Source organism: Symphalangus syndactylus, chromosome 15 (genome assembly GCF_028878055.3).
Source record: "Symphalangus syndactylus isolate Jambi chromosome 15, NHGRI_mSymSyn1-v2.1_pri, whole genome shotgun sequence".
NCBI classification, from domain to species: domain Eukaryota; kingdom Metazoa; phylum Chordata; class Mammalia; order Primates; family Hylobatidae; genus Symphalangus; species Symphalangus syndactylus.
This window is the reverse complement of record NC_072437.2, coordinates 38,893,870-38,916,261: the sequence shown is the minus strand read 5'-3', so window position 1 is coordinate 38,916,261 and position 22,392 is coordinate 38,893,870. Positions and strand designations below refer to the sequence as shown.

The 22,392-nt window shown below is 34.9% G+C and overlaps 1 long non-coding RNA gene across 1 annotated transcript in view; it reads right to left on the bottom strand.

Annotated features, from left to right (window-relative positions):
- Positions 1-14,751: 14,751 nt before the first annotated feature.
- LOC134731313 (uncharacterized) overlaps positions 14,752-22,392 on the bottom strand; it is a 249,071-nt gene continuing 241,430 nt past the window's right edge. Inside the window, exon 4 of the long non-coding RNA XR_010115856.1 lies at positions 14,752-15,591. This is a non-coding gene — a long non-coding RNA (uncharacterized lncRNA). The remainder of the gene's footprint in view (positions 15,592-22,392) is intronic.

The following is a 22,392-nucleotide window of genomic DNA, read 5'->3' as shown; positions in this document are numbered from 1 at the left end:
CAAGTGGAAGATATCAGTCATTTCAAGTTTTATTTCATACTATAAATGAATACTCTGATGGATTTCTAATGGCTGTAAAACTTGGATTCCCAATGTAGACAATACTTGCTATTAGATTGAAATTGTGTGCATGATAAACAATAATGGAAGTTCTATAGCCTTTGCTAACTTGAGCATCATTAAAACATTATTTCAAACCCCAAATAAAAAGTCTTTAAAAATTAAAAATGATAATTCATAGTTCCTAGAAATTTATAATATTGACTAATCTCCATATATGCCTCTGTTAGTGAATAGCAATAAGGATAAATTTGTTTTCCACTATTTATTGTTGTACAACCTACTGTATATTATAGATCCTGAGTATCTGAAGGCAAATCAACAATGAAGAGATAATGAATAATGTTATATATGCTTTTATTGTTGTGACTTGTAATTGATGGAACATAAGTTGCTAAATGATAAAGTGGTTCATTAACTGCTTTTCACTTTAACAATATAACAAAGAGATCTGTTCATTATTTTAGAAAATTAAAATCTAATAATTAGCTTTTGGTAGTCATGGTTTTCTAAAAGAAAAGACAGATGGCGCGAGTTTAGAGTTAGTGGTCTGCACCAGTAATGTAATAGCCACAGCTCTTGTAATTAAGCTACCATTTTACTTAAATTTATTTTATTTTAGATTCAGGGATTTTTTTATTCAGATTTTTTTTTGTTTATTACATGGGTATATTGCATACTGGTGGAGATTGGGCTTCTAGTGTCCTTCTGTGTTGCTATAAAGGACATGATTTCATTATTATAGCTATGCAGTATTCCATAATGTATTTATACCACATTTTCTTTATCTAGTCAATAATTGATGGACACTTATGTCTGTTCCAAGATCTTTCTATTGTAAATAATGCTGCAATGAACATACAAGTACAGGTGTCTTTTTCATATAATTATTTCTTTTCGTTTGGGTAGATAGTAGTGAGGTTGTTGGGTCAAAAGGTAGTGCTATGTTTAGTTCTTTGAGAAATCATTATACTGTTTTCCACAGAGGTTGAATTAACTTACATTCCGACAAACAATGTATAAGCATTCCCTTTCTGCATGCTTGGCAACATCTCTTGTTTTTTGATGTTTTAATAATAGCCATTTTGACTGGTGTAAGGTGAAACTTTATTGTGGTTTTAATTTGAATCTCTCGGTTGATTAGTGATGTCAAGTATTTTTTCATTTGTTTATTGGCCTCTTGTTTTTCTTCTTTTGAGAAATATCTGTTCATGTCGTTTGCCAGTTTTTAATGGGCTGTTTGTTTTTGTCTTATTGAGTGGTTCGAGTTTCTTGTAGATTCTGGATTTTAGCCCTTTGTCAGAGGCATAATTTGCACATATTTGCTCCTATTCTGTAGGTTGTCTGTTTACTCTGTTGATAATTTATTTTGCTGTGCATAAGATTTTTAATTTAAGTGTCTCATTTGTCTATTTTTGTTTTTGTTGCATTTGCCTGTGGGCACTACATTATAAATTATTTGCTTAGGACGATGTCCAGAAGAGTCTTTTTTTCCAGGTTTTCTTTTATAATTTTTATAGTTTTAGGTCAACATTTACATTTTTAATTCATCCTGAGTTAATTTTGTATAGCATAAGAGAAGAGATTCAGTTCATTCTTCTGCATATGAGTAGCCAATTTTCTAAGCACTGTTTATTGAATAAGGTGAACTTTCTTGTTTTGTTGACTTTGTCAAATGTCAGCTGTATGTATGTATGTAGCTTTAGATTTAGTAACTCTATTCCATTGAACTTTGTGTCTATTTCCATGCCAGTGACATGCTGTTTTGGCTATTATAGCCTTGTAGTATAATTTGAATCAGGCAACATGATGCCTGTAGATTTGTTCTCTTTGCCTAAAATGTCTTTGGCTGTTTGGGGATTTTGTTGATTCCATATGAACTTTAGGATTGTTTTCCTTTCTATAATAAATAACATTGACAGTTTGATAGGAATTGCATTGAATATGGAGATTCATTTGTGCGATATGGTCATTTTAATGATATTGATTCTTCCAATCATGAGCGTGGAATGTTTTTCCATTTGTTTATGTCATTTACAATTTCTTTCATATAGCAGTTCTCCTCATAGAGATCTTTTACCTCCTTGGTTAAATATATTTCTAGATATTTTTGTGGCTATTGTAAATAGGACACAGTTTTGACTTGGTTTTCAGCTTGAACGTCATTGATGTGAAGAAACACTGCTGATTTTTGTACCTTCATTTTGTATTCTGAAACTTTACTTGGTGTGTCTATCAAGACTAGGAGTATTTTAGAGGACTCCTAAGGGTTTGCCAGGTATATGATCATGTCATAAGTGAACAGAGGTAATTAAACTTCTCTTTTCCTATTTGGATGCCTTTTATTTATTTATCTTGCCTGATTACTCTAGATAAAACTTCCAGTACTATGTTTAATAGGAGTGGTGAGAATGGGCATCCTTGCATTGTTCCAGTTCTTCAGGGAAATTCTTCCAGGTGTTGCCCATTCAGCATGATGTTGGCTGTGGGTTTGTCATAGCTACCTCATTATTCTGAGATATGTTCCTTTGAAGCCTAATTTGTTTAGAATTTTTATCATGAAGGGACGTTGAACTTTATTTAATACCATTTCTGCATCTATTGAGATGGTTATATGGTTTTTGTTAATACTGATTATGTGGTGAATCACATTTATTAAGTTGCATGTGTTCAACTGTCTTTACATTCATGGAATAAAATCCACTTGATCCTGATCAATTATCTTTTTGATGTGCTGTTGGAGAGGATTTGCTAGTAATTTGTTGAAGATTTTTGCATCTATGTTGTATTAGTCATTTTTCACACTGTTATAAAGAAATATCTAAGATTGAAAAGGAAAGTTTCCACCTCCCTTCCTCAACCCATGGAGATTACAGTTTCCTGTCTTGACACATGGAGATTACAGTTCAAGAAGAGATTCGGGTGAGGACAGAGAGCAAAACCATATCATATGTTCATTTATTGTTGTGTTCTTGCCTGATTTTGATATCAGGATGATAGTGGTTTCATATAATGAGTTGGGGGGAGTCCCATCTCGATTTTTTGAAATAGTTTCAGTAAGATTGATACCAGCTCCTTGTTGTATGTCTGGTAAAATACATTTGTGACTTCATCTTTCCTGGGCTCTTTTTGTTAAAAAAATTATTACTTATTCAATTTCATTATGCATTATCAGTCTTTTTAGGATGTCTATTTCTTCCTGGTTAAGTCATAGGAGATTATGTAATTCCAGAAATATATTCATTTCCTCTAGTTTTCCTAGTTTGTGTGTATGGGGGTGGTCATGGCAGTCTCACAATTTTTTTTTCCTAAGGTGTCAGTTATAATGTCTCCTTTCTTATCTCTGATTGTAGTTATTTGAATCTTTTCTTGGCTAATCTAGCTATCAGTCTGTAAATTTTATTTATTCTTTCAGAAAAACAAATTTCTGTTTTATTGTTCCATTATATCTTTTTCCATTGTCCCAGGCATATTTAGTTCTTCTCTAATATATGCTATTTATTTTCTTCTGCTAGTTTGGGATTTGGATTATTTGTTTTTCCAGTTCCTTGAGGTTCAACGTTAGATCATTAATTTGAGATCTTTGTGTCTTTTTGGTGTGGCCATTTAATGCTATAAACTTACCTCTTAACACTGAGTTTGCTGTATCCCTGAGGTTTTGGTGTGCTGTGACTCTATTTTTATTTATTTTGAAAATATACTGATTTCTGCCTTAATTTTATTGTTTTCTAAAAGGTTATTCAGGAGCAAGTTGTTTAGCTTCCATGTACTTACGCAGTATTGTGAGTTCCTCTTAATATTTATTTCTAATTTTATTCCACTGTGGTCTGAGAATATACTTGATATGCATTTAATTTTTTAAATTTATTGAAACTTGCTTTATCGCCAAGTATATGGTTGATTTCAGAGCATGTTCCATGTGAAGGTGAGAAGAATGTGTATTCTTCAGTTGTTGGATAAAGCATTTCATCATTGTTTATTATGTTCATTTGGCTTATAGTCCAGTGTAAGTCCAGAGTTTCCTTGATGATTTTCAGCCTTGAAGATATGTCTAGTGATATCACTGGGTGATAAAGAGAATTCTCTCTTTCTGCTCTTATAATTTTTTTGTTCACATCGACTTTGGATAGTCCTATGTAAATATGCCTTGGTGAAGTTTTTCTTGCAAAGTATTTTCCAGGAGTTCATTGAGCTTCTTATATTTGAATGTTCAAATCTCTCCCAAACCCAGGAATTTTTTTGAATTATTTCCGCAGATAGGGTTTCTATACTTTTTACTTATTCTTCTTTTTCTGGAATAGCTATAACTCATAGGTTTGCACATTTTATATAATCTCATATTTCTCAGATATTTCTTTTTTTCTCTTTTTTAAAATTTTTCTCTGATTGGGTTAATTTGAAAGATCTGCCTTCCAGCTCTGAAATTATTTCTTCCATTTGGTCTAGCCTATTATTAAAGCTTTCAGCCATATTTTGTAACTTCTTCAATAATTTGTTTTTTTTGTTTCCAGAATTTTATTTGTTTTGTTTTGTTTTATGGTGTCTATCTCATTCTTTCCTGTCCTGAATGGCTTTTCTGATTTCTTTGTGCAGATTTTTAGCTTTCACTTAGATCTCATAGAGCTTCTTTAAAATTAATATTTTAAAATATTTATCTGATATTTTTAAAATTTCAATTTGGTTAGAGTTCAGTTTTTGGAGAGTTAATGTTCCCTTTCTGGAGTGCTGTAGCACTGTTTTTTTAGATTTTCTTTTTTTGTTTTTTGTTTTTATGCCTTCAGATTTGTTTCTCTGCTTTTTTTTCTTCACATTTGGATAAGCTATCTCTCGTTATGTTTTAATATTGCTTTTGTTTGGATATTATTTTCCCCCACACCCCAATCCAGTCCTAAGGAGGTATAACATATGATGTTGTGTAGGGTCCATTGACTTTGGTTCTGGGTATTTTCCAAGGCAAACAGTCAGTATAAGATCTTTGGTTATAGATAGCCTTTGTATAGTGGCTTTCCGAAATGCTGGTTGTAGTAGCTATGTGCTTGGTGTGTGAGCAGGCTGACTCCCTCCTGTGGGCCAGGATGATGGAAGTCTTAGGAAACTGCTCCCCCAGTGCTTTGTGCCTCTGCCAAATTTCCTGTGTGTTGTGCTCTTCAACATCCAGGCCAGTAGGTGGCACTTATGTGTAAAAGCTGCTCCAGCCAATGTGGATGGATGTATACTGGATCCTACTTTGCTAAGGTAAGCTTTCCCTGCCTGAGGCTGATCTCTGGAATTCACAATGGACTGAGCTCCCTCCTTGCTCAGGCATAGAGGAGGAGATACCAAGAAGGGCAAAACCACACCAGGCAGGCCCACCTACAGTTTCCCCAATGGCAGGCACAAGCACCAGTTCCAAGGGGGTATCCAGTGGGAGGCTGTGGAACACCCAGACGTGTTTGTAGAGATGGAGTTGTGTAACTTCCACTGCCCCAAGTACTGTGCATGGAAAGTAGTGATGTCTAAACTCCTAATCTAGAAGACTGTGTGCTCCAAATGTCTTGAGATATGTCTGGACATTGAGCAGAGAGAGCACTGGTGCACCAAGATTTTACACCTGAGGGGAGAGGTGGCTCAGGATCTTGCAAAACAATTGTTTTTGTTATTCCTGTATCTTCTTGTTAACATAACTGTACATTTAAAAGTTACTGCTATTCAGAATCTGTGCTTTTCGTGTGTGTTTTGTGTGTGTCTGAGTGTGTGTGTTTGGGGAGATTTGTAGATTCCACATATCTAGTGAGTAATAATGATGACACTGAAATTCAAAAATCATAGAAGGAACAGACACTTTAGGAGACTTTTATAACAATACTTATCAAAAACTAGCTAATAGTTCACTGTAGACACTTCTGGCACCATAAAAAGGCTTAGCGTCTTCCAAAGAAGAGGTAACTGGCTATAGTGAATTTAAACAAATAAGCAAAGATACACTTCAACTCACACTTCCCACTCCACACTCCCGCTTCCTAGGATTCATGAGAGTGGAAACCAATTATATGCAAGAGTAAAGACAGAAAATTGAAGGAAGCATAATTTTGGTACAAGCTGAAGCTATTTGAGACTAATGAGTTGTTTTCATATAGAGTCCAGAAAGGTGTATGGAATCTAAAAAAGCAATTAAAATGCAGAATAATAAGTATTATTTTGTGGGAAACTTATTCCTGGTGTGTCAATAAGACTTCCCAGAGAAAGTCTTGCCAAAACTAAGGACTGACAGAGAAATAAGAATTATTCAGGCAAAGAGGAGGAGTGTTTGAAGCATAAATACCAGTATCTTTGAAAGTCCGCCTGAGGAAAGCTAAGAATGTTATTTGTTATTTATTTCTGTGTTTAATTTGTATTAGTTTTTAGCATCAGCTTCCCAACTACTTTAATAAATCTTCACTGACAATACCAGGCAATTTATCCTATGCCTTTGTTAGTTTCCTTATGGCCCAGGTACTGATGGAAGATAAAATCACGAGGATTTCATGTTAATGAAAAGCAATGCAACTGGATTCCTGTTTAGGGTAAATTCTCAGGAGGCATTATAACAACTGAAATGAAATCAGAAAGGATCCAGTGTCAGGAAAATAAACATTTTTGGTTTTAAATCCATTCTATATATAGAGTCTATATATATAGTCTATATATAGAATGTCTTTCAGGAGACATTTTATATGTATATATAGACTATATATATATATATTCTCTGTATAGTCTATATATATATATATTCTATATATATATATATACACACACACGCAATATAGTCTATATATATATATACACACACACACACACACACACACAATCACTAAGAACAATGCCTGGCATAGATATATTACTAGAAACAAAAGTCAGGACTGAGGAAACAGAAGAAACCATCAATTAATTTGCACAATGATGTCTCACCAGATAGACGGCCTGCTTCCCTTCAAATTATCATTTACTTACTTTTCAGCCGCTTGGCACTCCCTTCAAAAATAGCAACCATTTCAAAATATAAAGGAAGACAGAAGATTCTTGGGACCAAAAGAGCATTGACGAGTCCCTTTAATGGTTCTCTTAAATATTTATAAAAGCCATTTATAAATAAATAGCTTGAGATTCCATAGATATAGATATTGAAAAGTTAAGCACAATTTCCCAAAAAAATTTACAAAATATTTATATTTTTAACATTTAAGAGAAAATCTTCACTTTCTTGAATAATTAACCCTGGATTGTGGTTGAAGGAATAGTGGGTTTCTGGCTAGGGAAAGTCAGAAATCCTGAGTAGAGAGTGCCCAGGGCTGCTTTTGTCCTGAAAGAGGCTTTTTTGTTAGTAGGTAGAACTAAATATCAAAGAACCATGGTATTTTAACCTCAGGCCTACTAACAGACTAAGCAGGATGCTGAGATATCTCCTTTCTTCAAATAATCACTCTGAAAAAAATCCCAGTCTGAGCGCCCTATGGAGGTACTATGAACAGCTTCACCCCCTCTGTTCCAGACCTAACTTAGTGTGTAACCTCTATTATTCAACACATGCAGCACGTTAACTTTTTTTACATCTTAAATAAAGGATTAAATCTACACTTCAGATGTGTATATTCTTGCCTGCACAGAAAGACTCATGTCCCTGACCCACATCACATTTGCCACCATGACGTCAAGCATCACTTTAGTGTTCTGCAGCATTGGAATAACACATCCAAAGTGTTATTAGATTAGATTAGATACTAAAAAGGACAATATTTTCCATCATACACCCTAAGCTTGCTAGATTCAGCTAATACAAAATCAGGATACCAGTTAATTTTGAATTTCAGTTAATCAAGGAATACTTTCTTAAAAAAATAAGTGTGCCCAATGCATATTTTGAATGTCTCCTGAAAGACATAATTGAGTATCTGAAATTCACATGTAATGGGGATACTATATTTTACTTGGCAACCCTGAGGATTTGGCAGGCTCCTGTGCTTCAACACAATTGGCCCAGACCAACTTTCATTCAGCCAACAGAGTTCCTTTATCTCAGTATGTATCTTGAAAGAGCACTTAATGAAGTGGAAATTTTTATGAAAGTATTTGAAAAACAACGATACCCCTAAGTGAAAAGTAAGAAGGGGTTTAAAGCATTGACATGAGACAGAATGGGCAACTAGGCTTACCTTATTGTTGGGTATGGGTGTGTGAGTACCTGTGGGGCCCAGGAGCTGTGAAGGCCTCAAAGACTAGCATACTGGAAATGTTTTAGGACATATTCATTGCATCAGTTAATGGTTACATATTTAGCAACAGAAAACAGGTCAGAAATATAAATAAATATTGAGGAAAAGAAAATAAGCTCATTATAATAAATAACCTTTATAAAAAAATAAGTGGAGGAATTTTTGAAGTTAGAAGAAAAAACATTACATAGTTTGAAACAGTAGATATCAATAAGGAAAAACAGGCCAAAGCATAGGGATGCTCCACAGATGCACTGTAAGATATGAAATTTCAAATCTTAATTAATATAAATTTGAACAGCTTCATGTGGTCAATGGCTACTGTACTGGCTAGCACAGGTCTAACATACTCCAATGAGAAAGCAATCACAGGCTTACTTTGGGTTTCCTCTCTCTGAAGATCCACAGGCCTATTTTGCTTTTTCCCTGTAACTGTTGAAAAAGATGTTTTATTTAATTTGTTAGTTGTTTACAGGGAGAATGCTATTCTGATACTAGAATTACGTTATTAAAAATTTTCTGCTATAATATAATTGAAATTTTATTGAAATTATAAATCATCTAGAGTAATTTTGTTTTCTTTTTAATACACGTGTAACATGTATATTCAAATATATATGTTGGGAACACTATTTTTTCTTTCTTATAAGATTTAATTAATCAACATTATAAAGACCATGCATTGTGCAGAAAATAATAAACTTTTTACCTTTTTAAAAAAATAACTTCAGATTTGTTAGTTTGTAAATTTCTGATTTTTGATAGTTAAAGGCAAAAATAAGAAAAATAAAGCTAAGCTTGAGTTTCCCATAGTTGTGCCTTTTGAGATATTGTCTATTCTCCTTCTGAAATTTTGATTAAATTTGTATATCAAGTCAGGAAGTTGAATGCTTTCTAAAAAATATGTTATTGTTTTTGCTGCTTCCCTCCCCTTCCCTGCACAAAGCTGCAGAGATCTTTCAACTGTATTTTATTCCCTTCTGAAATTTTGATCAAATTTCTATATCAAGTCAGGAAGTTGAATGCTTTCTAAAAAACTTTTTGTTATTTTTACCCCTCCCCACCCTGCACAAAGCTGCGGAGATCTTCCTACTGTATTCTTTCCTTACATTCTGTATTTCTTCTTCGATAACACTTATCTGTAATTATAATTATGCATTTTATGTGCAATTTTAAATTTCCATTTCAATGCGTTTATCTGTAATTATAATTATGCATTTTATGTGTGATTTTAAATTTCCATTTCAATGTATGCTTTATGAATTCAAATGTTACCTTTTGTACACCATTACATATTAAATATTTAATTTCTCAAACATGCAACAATCGTGTAACTAACAGGATGAATAAATAAACAAATGATGACTAAATAAATTAATGGATAGACTGATGAATAAAACTGAATACTTTAGGAGCTAGATCATGCTTTCAGTTCACTACAAGTCTCCAACAACATTTAGAGCAAATATTTTAATAACAGTTAAAATGGCCATTAGGAGAAGTACAAATCCCAAGAAATTTCACATATTAGAGCTGTGTTATTTTGATACATTTCAAGGCCAAATTGGCTGATTTAGTATCCAGCTGTGAAATTCATGTTCATAAGATTTTCAACTATTGCTTAAGACTTACTTTCTTAATGCAGTTGACACTATTACTGTAAATTTTGCCCATTTACGTTTTACTTTTATGGCATGAGGACTGTCCACTAGGCTTCTATCTAGGTTTTTGTTTGAAACCATGAAAATATGTGTCTTTATCTTCAATATAAATTTCCATCGTATCTAACAGCAGCTACAGCCTAACTTGAAATAAGACACCTAAATATGACAAGTGTCTCCCTTTACAGAGCCTTTATGGCACCATGAAATTGTCTTTCAAAAGCTAGTGTCCTGTGCATCTTCTTGACTTTTCTGATAAAACTTAGACTAAGAGTAAAAATGTTTGGATTTGGGTTCTGTTTAATGGTATTATGGCTTAAAGTTTCTGAAATACTCAAAAGCAGCTTTGGCTCAGTTGTTTCATTGCTTTGTAAGGTCCCATAAGGAGATGCCACTCAGGGTACAGGGATTAGATATGGGAAAGAAGCAATGGATCACCTCACGTGGAAAACCCGTATCAGAATCTGGGCTGAGTATTGTGACTTATTCCAGAAGTCTGAGACCTGTTCCCAGTATGTAACTTTTATTACCAATTTTGTGTTTTTAACCATACCCTAATGAACTACATGGAATGAGCAGGAACATGACAGAGAAAAGGCCAGGAACTGATACAGTAGAGTTAACTGCTCCTGTTGCTTCGATTACGGAAATGTCTGTTCTAGATAGAAAAGTGCTACTGATCTCTTAATGGCAAGGCTACACATATAAAGGGAGAAAAAAATAAATTATTAATCTCAACACTCTTCACTGTTTAAAATCATTATTGATACCAAAAATAAATGCATATAATTCCAATTTTATAACCTAAAATGACAAATTATTTTGTTCCCCAAATAGTAATAAAATCCTTCAAAACATATAAATATGATGGTTTCAGTAGCCTAACTAAACAATGGTTTCACTTATCTGCCCCTGTATAACTAATTCTTCATAGTTTACTGCTTACAGACCTATTGCCACCAAAAAGAGGTTATATGTGAAGTCATCATATGAGTATTTGAACTAATAGCATAAATTATGATATAAACTATGTATGTACATATATATCTACACGTATATATGTACGTATATATACACACATATTATTAATGATTTAGATAATGTTACTGTTGTTAACAATTCCTCTTATTAAATTATTTTAGCATTGGAAAAATGTAGTAGACTTTTTTTTGTATTTTCCCAAAATACCTAAAATTATCATGTGTGAGTACATGTAGATGTGTGTGGCATGTATGTAGGATGTTAATGAGGGGGTATGTTAACAATATACAGAGAAAAAGAATATGGAAAGTAGGTCTCAGCTACTTGCTGAGTCACTGGGAATAAATAGTAACAGAAAAACTTTGAGGTATTTATGCAATGAATTCCAAACATTGTATTCTATAATAGCAAACACATTCTAAGATTTACAAGAAGTTTATTTGAAATAGTGTTCTTTAATGATTTTTAAAATTTTGTTTAAAACTGAAAACAAATGTTTAAATACAATAGATGTTGTCAGGTGAAGAGTATTTGGAATTAACATGCCAGTTCATTATTAAGATTATTTTGTCATTTCTCATTACAGAAAGGCTCAAAATTGATTATGAAATTGAAATTTACATGGAAGCTGTAACAACATCCATTTTCACTGAGTATAATTTTTGGTTCTGAGAATTATATTTGCAAATTAATGTAAACTCTTAAGACAAATTTTCTGTCAACAGCATTCATTATCTGAGCAATTTTTCAGTGTAGCCACAATTCATAGATATCTCTGATTATTTGCTCCCATGGATAGTATATTATGGAAAAAATAAACTAACTTGAATAAACTAATAACCTATTTAAAAGACAAGATAGCAGAATGGTTGAAAGTCCAGATTGTCTTGAGTGGATTCAAATACTGCCTGAATAACTATGTGAAATGCTTAGAACAATACTTGCTTTGAAGAGGAACATGGTAAATGCAGGCTACTACTTAATCTTCCATAGCTTGAATGAGTGAACAGAAGAAAAGCCTTAAAAGAATGCCTAAAACAGTCAGCACTTAATTAACATTACCTATTGTATTAGTTTACATTAGTTCCCATAGACACATCAGCACAAATTGGTGGCTTAAAACAACAGAAACTTGTTATTTCACAGCTCTAGAGTTCAGGAGTCTGAGATGAAGGTGTCAGTAGGTCACACTCCCTCCAGTGACTACAAAGCCCTACTTTTAAAATAATTTTTGATGAATTAGCACAAAGTGACAGGATAAAATCTATTCCTCATTACTTTCAAGTTCTGGTGGCTGTTGGCATTCTGTATGTGGTCACATCTTTCTGCTTGTCTTTGCATTGCCCTCTTCTCTGGGTGTATGGTGGTCTAATCTCTGTCTCTCTTGCATGGATATTTGTGATGACATTTAGAACCCACCCAATTACCAAGGATGTTAAACTTGTTTCAAGATTGTTTTATAAAATACATCTGTACAGCCCCCTTTTCTAAATAAAGTGATATTTGCAGGTCCTAAGGATTAGGAAATAGGTATGATTTTGGGAGGCTTTACAGCCTACCACAGTTGCTAATTATTTGACATTACTTAATATTTTTCATTATACTATATATCAAATTTTACATAGCACTACTTTTAAAATAATTTTTGATGAATTAGCACAAAGGGACTGAGTTTAGGCTATAGAATGCAAGGAAATAAAAATAGGTTTTATTAAATTTAAACTTTTGAATTAGCATATTCTTCATATCAAATTCTCTTTTAATTCAGTCTTACTATATACTTACATGAATCAGTTTATGTTGTAGATGCTTGTTGTCCAAATTAAATTAGAAAAAAAGATGATAAACTTTGAAAATAACTAAAATTGTTGAGACCTTTTGAATCATATATACATTTCTCCACTGTTTTTAAAGCATGTATATATAAGTTTTTGAAGCCATGTATATACATGTTTTTGAAACAGGTATATGAAGTAATACTACAGTATTGTTAATTTTCTATAGCGCTTGACATTTTATAAATGAAAGAAATTGATATGGTTTAGATCTGTGTTCCCACCCAAATTTTATGCTTAATTGTAATCCTCAATATTGGAGGTGGGGCCTGATGGGAAGTGATTGGATAATGAGGGTGGATCCTTCATGAAGGGTTTAGCACCATCTCCTCAGTGCTATTCTTGTGATGGTGGGGTCTTAGGAGACCTGGTTGTTTAAAAGTATGTAGTACGTGTCCCCTTAGATGAGCCTGCTGTTCCTTTGAGTTTCACCATTATTAGAAGTTTCCTGCCCCCCATCCCCCCTCCCCCCCGCTAGAAGCAGAAGCCACTATGCCTCCCGTAGAGCCTGCAGTTTCATGAGCCAATTAAACTTCTTTTCTTTATAAATCACCAAGTCTCAGGTATTTCTTCATAGCAACGTGAGAATTGACTAATACAGTAATACATGTAAAGTAATAATGAAAATGAGTCATTTTTTTACTTCTGGGTCTTCATATGACAGTTTCACTCAGCTATAACACTTGCTTAATATGTAAATTTTTCAGTGACTTACCTTCTATTGAATTATAAAGCAGCACTTGAGTTTTAAATGTCAGAGAAATGCTAAGTATCATATAGATTGGAGCCTACGAGGCTCTGAAGTTGAATCATTAATTTTATGCAGAAGTACATGTTTGCTGAGGAGAAATTTCAGAATATTCTCCAGTCTCTACAGTGTTAATAATCCAAACATTGTAAAACCAGAGCTGTAAAGCATCCTATAAGTGAGCACATCAATTTTTACAGTGGGATCCAAACATAATTATTTCATTCTTTCAACAACTTCTCTTTCCAAGTAGATAAATGTCTATGTGAGTTGTTGAGATTTTAGGGGATTAGTAAATAATAGCCCTGTCTTTACTGAGTTGAACAACTGAGAGTGAGATCTAAGAATAAACTAGATGTATATCAATACATTGTTTATATTTCTGACAAAGCTGTTTGGAGCATGTAGCTTTATCCTGTCATGGAGTGAGTTTGCTTATAGTCCCCCTGTACACAACTGCTTACACTAAAGCCTCATATCTCTGTTATGGCCACAGAGTCAAGCTTGCTATATATACTGAAGTGTGCGGGACCACTGGCAAGGGCTGAGCTAAATATGTTCAACTCTTTCTTCCAAAGACACGAATCAGATAACTCACATCTCCAAGGGAAGAAGGGAGTATGTGTGGAGATGGTGTTAGAAGAGTTTCTTTAAGGAAGTTCTTACATATGGTAGCCTGTGGCATAGAGTTCAAGTCACCTTTTTCACCATTCCCCACCTGTTTTTCTCATATTGTATCTGGCTTAAACCTTACGTACATGGGGAGAAGATTATCACCTTTTGCTACATTATGGCTTCTATTTTCATAAGCCTCTCTCATAGTCTTAAATTATAAAGTGGGATTTCTTTTGACAAGTATAGAATATGTTGTCTCACACTAGAATGTAAATAATGTCCTCTGGACCTCAAAAAGAGAATTTGCTTTTCTTGTGTATTCACATTTAAAGGCCCAAATAAATAAAAGGTATACATAAGATTTATACAATACTTACTCTGACTACTTTAAAACACACACACACATACACACTCACTCTCAAAACTTAAAAAAATACAAAAAGTAATGCTTCGTCCTTAGAGAAGCTATACCAGGAAAAATTATGTCCCCAGAACACAAGGTTACTGAAAATCTATGTTACGTGTGAGAAGATATGTGAATCTTGGATTCAGCTTTACCAGTCATTCCAAGTGAGCATAGTTCATTCCTATCCTGGGATTTTAAATTGACTCAAAAACAGCCAGAGGTGAGAGTCTGTGGCTATTTCAGTTATTTTGGGGAGTGAGCACACCTTTGCCCTTACAAGGTCTTCTAGAGCTTTTCAAAAATCCATGTGGATATCTCTTTTCCCAGATTTTCCTTTTAAAGTTTTGTCCATCTCCTTTTTTGACCCAACATATGTCAGAACTTTAGGCAATTGTGATGTGAAAAGAGTTTTCATTGATTGTTTTCAAAAAATGCCCTAGAGACAGGGCTTCTCTCTTGATGTGAGCTCTGAGTTAGATCAAATAATGGCAACATCCTGCAACCAGTGCTTCTCTAGGGAGGTAACAGGCAAGTCAAAGAGTGAACCAGCTCTAGCTTTGGGACGTTTTTGAAAAACTCCAAATATGGTTTGCCCTTAGCTGTAGCTAAAAGGCTGTTTTCTGAGTTACTGTGATTGTGACTTTGCCAGATTTCAAGGCCACTGCAGAGGTAGGAAGAAAGCAATGGAGTAGGTCATGTTATATGACTATTAATCCTGTCCTGATGTTCTTGTTAAAGTTCTCAGATTTTCTCAAAGAAACATTCTTCTTGTTGTTTTAGTACTTTGGTTAATTTCCAGAGTTCCAAAAATCTTGACTTTGACAGTTTGTTGCCAATATTTTTGTTGGTTTTATCAGTGTACTGCTGGAGGTTCTCACTCTGCCATTCTAAATGTCTCATCCCTGCTCTGTCTCTTTTTTTCTAGAGTGAAATTCAACATTTTTTTACTCACAAGGCAGACAATGTTCCATTTTCTAACTGGAGAAGTTACTTGCATTTTCCTAGGTACAGTTGAATATTCTTCCACTACTGACCGATATTAGATCTATTAGGAATCCTACAAATAAAAGGTGGGAAAGACTTAATATTCCCTGGTACTTTTATGTGTAATCTATATATATTGTAAATGCTAATCTTACATAGTTATAAATACATAGGAGGAATAAGTTCAAGAGATCTATTGTACAGCATGGTGACTCTAGTTAGTGACTATATATTGTATTCTTGAAAAATGCTAAGGGATTGGATATTAAGTGTTCTCATCCAAAAAATGATAACTATGTGAGGTAATGCATTTGGTAATTGGCTAGAGTTAACTATTTTTTCTTTAATGTAGATATGTTTCAAAACAATATGTTAGGCATGATAAATACATGTAGTTTTACGTGTCAATTTAAAAATGAATAAATTAGCAAAAAATTAAAAATAACAAAATTGCCAACTAAAAATATTTTGAAAGGCATTCTTATCCGTGTCTTACAGATAATAAAATTTTACACCCAGAAATGTAAAATTTTCTAAGATCGGAAGCACTGAGTTGTAAACTAAGAGTAAAATTCAACTTGGCTGACTAAAAGTATATTCTATTAAACAATGGATCATACATACTCTTTACATTATGCATTCATTTACAATCTGTGTCCTCCAATAAAATGTGATCGGGGGACTAGTAGTAACTTTTTTTCAATATTTGTATCTCCATTGTCTCTCACAGCACCTGCTACCCAGTAGATACAATAGGAAATTTTGAATGACAGAATAAATGAAATTTGCAACTTCTCTGAGTCTCCAAGACTTACATCTGTAAAATGAGAGTTAAATTAGAGATCAAATGCCCACCATCTCAAAAAATATTAAGTCACTGTAGATTTCTGTGATGGAAATTGGGTCATCACAGTGACATTAGAGAAAATTATTTTCATTGCAGATGGATTGAGGTAGAGATAGTTTGATGCTTAGAATGCTGGCTAGAACTGTGTAAGTTTACAGATGACAATGTTACATCAGTGTACATTTCCTAAGAGAAATTTGGTCTGTCCTTCAAAAATTAGAGGGGAGCTAGTGCTTATGGGTATCCATTTGTGATGTCTATATGTTTTATCACTAATAATAATTTCTCAGAAAAAAAGAATAAGAGATGCTTCATAAACTTCCAGATCAGCTTTTTCAGTATTATCTTACCATTTATTATATAAGCCTAATTATATTTACAAAATGTCACCTGATCAAGAAATATATTAACATATTTAAATTTAAGTTAATACTTTAAGTTAATACCTTTCAATAATAATAATAGGCAAAAAAGGGGAAAGATAGCCAAGTAGATGCAGTCAGGACGTGCCGCTCCCATGGAGGGAGACCAAATTATGGTTTGAACCACCATAATTTGGGCAGATCTTCATATAGAAAACTGAGAGCAGATGAAGAGGCAATGCTGAAGCCCAGGCTAAAGAGGAAGAAACCCTGCATGGATTACCCAAATGCCAGGGCTAGCTCCCAGCCCCCGACAGCTCCTGGGAAAGGGGTGAGTGAGTTAACTGAGGGACAGCTCATTCTCACAATAGACTTCTGAGATTTTAGCAACAGGGGACCCTGTGTCACCCATTGATCTGTGAGTTGTTAGGAAGATTTCCCATGGAGCAGGCAGAGATAGGACTTTGGATGGCACAGAGCCGCTGAGCTTTTGCGCAAAGGGCAGCTCCAGTGGACAGTGGCCATAGATGCCCGTCCCCCAGGTTTACCCATCCTTGTCTGGGAGGTGTGGGCCCCAGCTGACCTCTGAGCCCAGAGAGAGCAAGGCAAGCTTCCCCATGGGACTTGGGCATGACTGCCTTGCAAGACCTCCTGCCTGCCAGCCATTCCCAGGGGCGATGCCTACCTGCCCTGCAGGAGTGGGTTGCACAGCTGCAGCCCCTGCAGGCAGCCAAGCCTGAATCAGTTGATTCACATATGTACTTTCCTGGGAACCCAGGTACACATCAGACCTCCCAGCACAGCCAGGAACTGAACCTGAGCCACAAGATGTCTTGGTGCCTCCAGGCCTGTGGCTGGCAGCTCGGGAGTATGGAGCCAAGATCTGTGACTGGCACTTGAATGGGGGAGGAGTCCTCACACAGTGTACTGAGAGTGATGAGACACATGAGTTCCTAGGCTGGGGAAGGAGTGGAGCATGCTTCTCTCCACAGGGCTGGTCCAAAGAAAGTGCTATATATCCCTGCCCAAAGGGGATCCTGAATCCTGTAATACCTAACAAAAAAATGTGGGTGCAGCACTGGTGATCAGAGGGGCTCCCTCAAGGCCCAGGAATGGATCTGTTGAGGGGACCATCTCCCTCAAAGTATGAAACAGCCACAAGGCTGGGTATTAACTTAGCTACTAGCCACTACTCTTCAGCACCATCTATTGAATCACAGCCCAAATTACAGCACCAAAAATTATTCTGCCAATGTACGCACTTGTGAAACCAAGCACAAGACTTCATCCACACATAAAGATCTCATACAAAGCCCTGGCCCTCTGAAAGCATCCATAAATAAAGCCAACTAATTATACTCAAATTATACTCACAGTTAAAGAAACACCAACTCTCCCAGATAAAAAAGAATAAGAAACTCTAAAAGTCCAAAAAGCCAGAATGACCCCTTACCTCCAAACAACTCCATTAGCTCTCCAGCAATTGTTCTTAATCAGTCTGAAATGACTGAAGTGACAGACATAGAATTCAGAATCTGGACGGCAAGGAAATTCATGGAGATTAAGGAGAAAGTTGAAACTCAATCCTCCCGCCCAAAAAAATCCAGTAAAATAATCCAACAGTGGAAAGAAACAGTCATTTTAATAAAGAACCAAACTGTACTTCTAGAGCTGAAAAACTCACTACAAGCATTTCATAATACAATCAGAAGCATGAACAGCAGAGTAGGCCAAGCTGAAATAAGAATCTCAGAGCCTGTAGGCTGGTTCTTTGAAGCAACCCATTCAGACAAAAGTGTTAAAAAAAAATAAGAAAAATGAATAGAAGCTCTGAGAAATCTGGAATTACCTAAAAAGAAAAAAAAATCTATGACTCATTGGCATTCCTGAGAGAGAAAGAAAGAGAATAAGCAACTCGAAAATATATTTGAGAATATAATCCAATAAAATTTCCATAATCTTGCTAGAGAGATTGACATGCAAATCCCAGAAATACAGAGAACCCTGGCTAGATACTATACAAAATAACCATTCATCAAGATCAGTGCAAAAGAAAACATTCCTCAAGGCAGCTAGCAAAAATCATCATGTACAGAGGGAATCCTGTCAAGATAGCAGAAGACCTCTCAGCAGAAAACTTATAAACCCAAAGGGATTGGGGGTCCTATTTTCAGCATCCCTAAAGAAATGAAACCCCAACCGAGAGTTTCCTATCCCTCTGAATTAAGCTTTATAAGTGAAGGAGAAATGAAATTATCAGATAGCAAATGCTGAGGGAATATGTTTCATCTAGATAAGCCTTTCACGAGGTCTTAAGGGAATGCTAAAAATTGAAACAAAAGAAAAATACTTGATACCACAAAAACACACTTCAGCACCTAGCCCACAGGCAATCAAGTCCACATAACAACCAACTAACAACAAGAAGACAGGATCAAAATCACACATATCAATACTAACACTGAATATAAATGGGCTAAATGCCCCACTTAGAAGATATAGAGTGGCTGAATGTATAAAAAGACAAGACCCAACCATCTGCTGTCTTCAAGAGACCGATCTCACATGTAACATCACCCACAGGCTCAAAGTGAAAGAATGGAGAAAGTTCTATCATGCAAATGGAACAAAAATGTGCAGAAGTAGCTATTCTTATTTCAACTAAAACAGATTTTAACCAATAAAATTAAGAAGCAAGGCCGGGCGCGGTGGCTCATGCCTGTAATCCCAGCACTTTGGGAGGCCGATGCGGGCGGATCATGAGGCCAGGAGATTGAGACCGTCCTGGATAACATGGTGAAACCCCATCTCTACTAAAAATACAAAAAATTAGCCGGACATGGTGGCAGGTGCCTGTGGTCCCAGCTACTCAGGAGGCTGAGGAAGGAGAATGGTGTGAATCCGGGAGACAGAGCTTGCAGAGAGCCAAGATCGTTCCACTGCACTCCAGTCTGGGCAACAGAGCTAGATTCCATCTCAAAAAAAAAAAAAAAATTAAGAAGCAAAATGAAGCACATTACATAATAATAAAGGGTACAATCTAACAAAGGCTTTAGAAGCCTTAGCTATCCTAAATATATATGCACCCCACATTGGAGCACCCAGATTCATAAAAAATGTTCTTCTTGGCCTGTGAAAAGACAGAGACAACCACACAATAATAGTGGGAGGCATCAACACCTCACTGACTATGTTATATAAATCATTGAGGCAGACACCTAGCAATAACTCTCTACTTAAACTTGATACTTGACCATTGGGCCTAATAGACATCTACAGAAAAATCCACCCAACAACCACAGAATATACATTCTTCTTATCTGCAAGTGGAAAATATTCTACAATCAATTGCATGCTAGGTCATAAAGCAAGTCTTAATAAATTTTTAAAAATCAAAATTATATCAAGCACATTCTCAGACCACAGTATAATAAAAATAGAAATTAATATCAAGAAGATCTCTCATACTACAGAAAGACATGGAAATTAAACAACTTGCTCCTGAATAACTCTTGGGTGAACATCGAAAATTTTTTTAAATTAATGAAAATAGGAACAATTTGCCAAAATCCCTGGGATATAGCCGAAGCAGTGTTGAGAGGACATTTTATAGCTCTAAAATACCTCATTAAGAAGTTACAAATTTGCTTTAAATAAATTAACCCTCAAATTAACAATCTAACTTTGCACCTAAAAAACCAGGAATAGGAAGAACAACCCAAACTCAAAGCTAAGAGCAGAGAAGAAATAACTAAAATTAGACAATAAATACAATTGAGATGGAAAATCCATATAAAAGATCAATGAAACCAAGAGTTCGTTATTTGAAAAAAAAATAAGTTTCATAGATGACTAGCTGGAATAACAAAGACAAAAAAGAGAAAATTCAAATAAGTACAATCAGAAATGACACAGATGAAATTACAACTTATCCCACAGAAACACAAAAGACCATCAGGGAATACTAAGAAAAATTATCTGCACACACATTAGAAAATCTAGAAGAAATTAATAAATTCCTGGAAATGTAAATCTCCCAAGATTGACTCAGGAAGAGATTGCAACTCTGCATAGACTAATACCAAGTTCCAAAATTGAATCAGTAGTAAAAAGCCTACCAACCAAATAAAGTCCTGGACCCAGTGGAGTCACAGCAGAATTCTACCAGATATACCACGAAGGACTGGTACCAATTTTACTGAAACTATTTCAGAAAATCAAGGAGAAAAGACTCCTCAGTAATTCATTCTAATTCATTAGCCTACTACCAAAACCGGGCAGAAACACAGTGAAAAAATAGAAAATGTCAGGCCAATATTTTTGATGAACACAGATGCAAAAATCCCAAACAAAATACTAGAAACTAAATTTAGCAGCACATCAAAAAGTGAATTCACCAGCATCAAATAGGCTTTATTCCTGGGATGCAAGCTTGGTTCGACATATGCAAGTCTATAAATGTGATTTATCACACATAAACAGAATTAAAAGCAAAAAACATATGATCATCTCAATAGACAGAGAAAAAGCTTTTGATAAAATTCAACATCCCTTCATGATAAGAACCCTCAACAGACAAAGTATTGAAGGAGCATACCTCAAAATAAGAGTCATCTATGACAAACCCACAGCCAACATCTTATTGAATGAGCAAAAGCTGGAAGCATTCCCCTTGAGAACTCAGAACAAGGCTATTCAACATAGCACTAGAAGTTCTAGCCAGAGCAATCAGGCAAGAAAAAGAAATAAAATAGATCTAAACAATAAAAAAAAAAAAAGTCAAAAAAAATCATGTAGTCACCGACTACATGATTCTATACCTAGAGAAACCCCAAGACTCTACCAAAGGCTACTAGAACTGATAAATTATTTAAGCATGTTTTCTGGACATAAAATCAATGTACATAAATCAACAGCCTTTCTAGGCACCAGTAATATACAGGCTGAGAGTCAAATTGACAGCACAATCCCATTTACAATAGCCACACAAAAAATGGAATACTTAAGAACACATCTAACCAAGGTAGTAAAAGATCTCTATAAGGAGAACTATAAAACACTGCTGAAATAAATCAGAGATGACACAAATAAATGGAAAAATATCCCATGCTCATAGACAGGAAGAATCAATATTATTAAAATGGCCATAATGCCCAAAGCACTTTACACATTAATTGCTATTCTATCAAACTATCAGTGTCCTTCCTCACAGAATTAGATAAAAAATACTATTCAAAAATTTATATGGAAGAAATAAGAGTCTAAATAGCCAAAGCAATCCTAAGCAATGAGAACAAAGCCGGAAGCATCCCACTACCTGAATTCAAACTATACTATTTGGCTACAGTAACCAAAATAACATGGTACTGGTACAAAAACACACATAGATAAATGGAAAAGAATGAAAAACTCAGAAATAAAGCCATACATGTACAATCATCGGGTCTTTGACAATGTTGACAAAAGCAAGGGGGAGATAACTCCTTGCTCAATAAATGGTGCTGGCATAACTGGCTAGCATGCGCAGACAAATGAGATTAGATCATTACCTTTCATCATATGCAAAAATAAACTCAAGATAGGTTACATATTTAAATGTAAGACTTCAAATGATAAAAACCCTAGAAGAAAACCTAGGAAGTAACCTTCTTTATATTGGCCTTGG